We start from the raw sequence: 2,514 nt of genomic DNA, 5'->3' as shown, positions 1-2,514 counted from the left end.
TTTGAACCTTTAGGGAGCAGTGACCACAACATGGTAGAATTTACCCTGCAATTTGAGAGGGAGAAGTTGGAATCAGATATAATTGTATTACAATTAAATAAAGGTAACTACAAAGACATGAGGGAGGAGTTGATTGGAAAGGGAGCCTAGCAGGGGAGACAGTGGAACAGCAATGGCAGGAGTTTTTGAAAGTTATTCAGGAGGCAACAGAAATTCATCCCACGTAGGAGGAAACATGCTAACGGGAGGACGAGGCATCCATGGCTAATGAGGGAAGTCAAGGACAGCATAAAAGCAAAAGAAAAAACATATACAGTGGCGAGGATTAGTGGGAAGCCAGGGGATTGGGAAACCTTTAAAAGCGAGCAGGGGACAACTAAAAAAGCAATAAGGGGGGAGAAGATGAAGTATGAGTGTAAGCTAGCTAGTAATATAAAAGAAGATAGGAAGAGTCTTTTTCAATATATAAAAGGTAAGAGAGAGGCAAAAATAGATATTGAACCACTGGAAAATGAGGCTGGAGAAGTAATAATAGGAAACAAAGTAATGGCAGAGGAGTTGAATAGTTACTTTGCATCTGTCTTCACGGTGGAAGACACCAGAGGGACGCCAGAGTTCCAGGAGAGTCAGAGGGCACAGGTGAGTGTAGTGGCCATTACTAAGGAGAAGGTTCTGGGGAAACTGAAAGGTTTGAAGGTGGATAAATCACCTGGACCAGATGGACTACACCCTAGGGTTCTAAAAGAGATAGCTGAGGAAATTGTGGAGGCATTGGTGGTGATCTTTCAGGAAGCACTGGAGGCAGGGAGGGTACCAGAGGACTGGAAAGTAGCTCATGTAACACCACTGTTTAAAAAGGGATTTCCAGAAGATTTTTGAGAAGGTGCCACATAGGAGACTGTTAAATAAGTTAAGCGCCCATGGTGTTAAGGGTAAGATCCTGGCATGGATAGAGGATTGGCTGACTGGCAGAAGGCAGAGAGTGGGAATAAAGGGGTCCTTTTCAGGATGGCAGCCAGTGACTAGTGGTGTGCCTCAGGGATCAGTGCTGGGACTACAACTTTTTACAATATACATTAACAATTTGGAGGAAGGAACTGAAGGCACTGTTGCTAAGTTTTCAGATGATACAAAGATATGTAGAGGGACAGGTAGTATTGAAGAAGCAGGGGGGGCTGCAGAAGGACTTGGACAGGTTAGGAGAGTGGGCAAAGAAGTGGCAGATGGAATACAATGTGGAAAAGTGTGAGGTTAGGCACTTTGGAAGGAGGAATGGAGGCATAGACTATTTTCTAAATGGGAAAATGCTCAGGAAATCAGAAACACAAAGGGACTTGGGAATCATTATTCAAGATTCTCTTAAGGTTAACATGCAGGTTCAGTCGGCAGTTAGGAAGGCAAATGCAATGTTAGCATTCATGTCGAGAGGGTGAGAATACAAGAGCAGGGATGTACTTCTGAGGCTGTATAAGGCTCTGGTCAGACCCCATTTGGAGTATTGTGAGCAGTTTTGGACCCCATATCTAAGGAAGGATGTGCTGTCCTTGGAAAGGATCCAGAGGAGGTGCACAAGAATGATCCCTGGACTGAAGAGCTTGTTGTATGAGGAGCAGTTGAGGATTCTGGGTCTGTACTCGTTGGAGTTTAGAAGAATGAGGGAGGATCTTATTGAAACTTACAGGATACTGCGAGGCCTGGATAGAGTGGACATAGAGAGGATGTTTCCACTAGTAGGAAAAACTCGAACCAGAGGGCACAACTTCAGGTTAAAGGGACTATCCTTTTGAACAGAGATGAGGAGGAATTTCTTCAGCCAGAGAGTGGTGAACATGTGGAACTCTTTGCCGCGGAAGGCTATGGAGGCCAGGTCATTGAGTGACTTTAAGACAGAGATAGATAGGTTCTTGATTAATAAGGGAATCAGGGGTTATGAGGAAAAGGCAAGAAAATGGGGATGAGAAAAATATCAGCCATGGTTGAATGGCGGAGCAGACTCGATGGGCCGAGTGGCCTAATTCTGCTCCTATGTCTTATGATCTTATGGTCTTATGGTAAGGACAGCAAATTTCCTTCCCTAATGGTATGTAATATGCAATTGTTATCAGCCTTTTGGCTAAGATCATGTATAGTATCTGTTCTTATCAGTTTAATATCTGATACATCCCTATACCATATAGTAATTGATTGTTTTGGTTGATTACTTAATGCAGATCGTGTAGAGAGGAGGTAGGAAGGGGCTGGGCAAAGGCAAAGCCAACATCCTGGGTATCTCTAAGCTAGCTATTTGGCACCTGGCTTGCCGCAGGGACGTTAAACACATCGCCTTCCTGATCTGCGAGGAGGTTTGTGGGGTTATGAAAGTTTCCCTGGAAAATGTCATCAGGGACTCGGTGATCTACACTGAACATGCCAAGAGCAAAACGGTGACGGCCATGGATGTGTGTAGGCACTGAAGCACCATGGGACGTATGGTTTCGGTGGTTGAAGATAGTTTAAAGGAAAATTGCGACTTAA

At 44.4% G+C, this 2,514-nt stretch overlaps 1 pseudogene; it reads left to right on the top strand.

Moving 5' to 3' along the window:
• Nucleotides 1-2,094: 2,094 nt before the first annotated feature.
• Nucleotides 2,095-2,203, top strand: LOC144493260 (U2 spliceosomal RNA; annotated as a pseudogene).
• The last annotated feature ends 311 nt before the right edge of the window (nt 2,204-2,514 follow it).

The sequence above is a fragment of the Mustelus asterias genome, chromosome 4 (assembly GCF_964213995.1).
Source record: "Mustelus asterias chromosome 4, sMusAst1.hap1.1, whole genome shotgun sequence".
NCBI lineage: Eukaryota > Metazoa > Chordata > Chondrichthyes > Carcharhiniformes > Triakidae > Mustelus > Mustelus asterias.
Note: the sequence above shows the minus strand (reverse complement) of the source record. Positions and strands in the feature narration are given on the sequence as shown.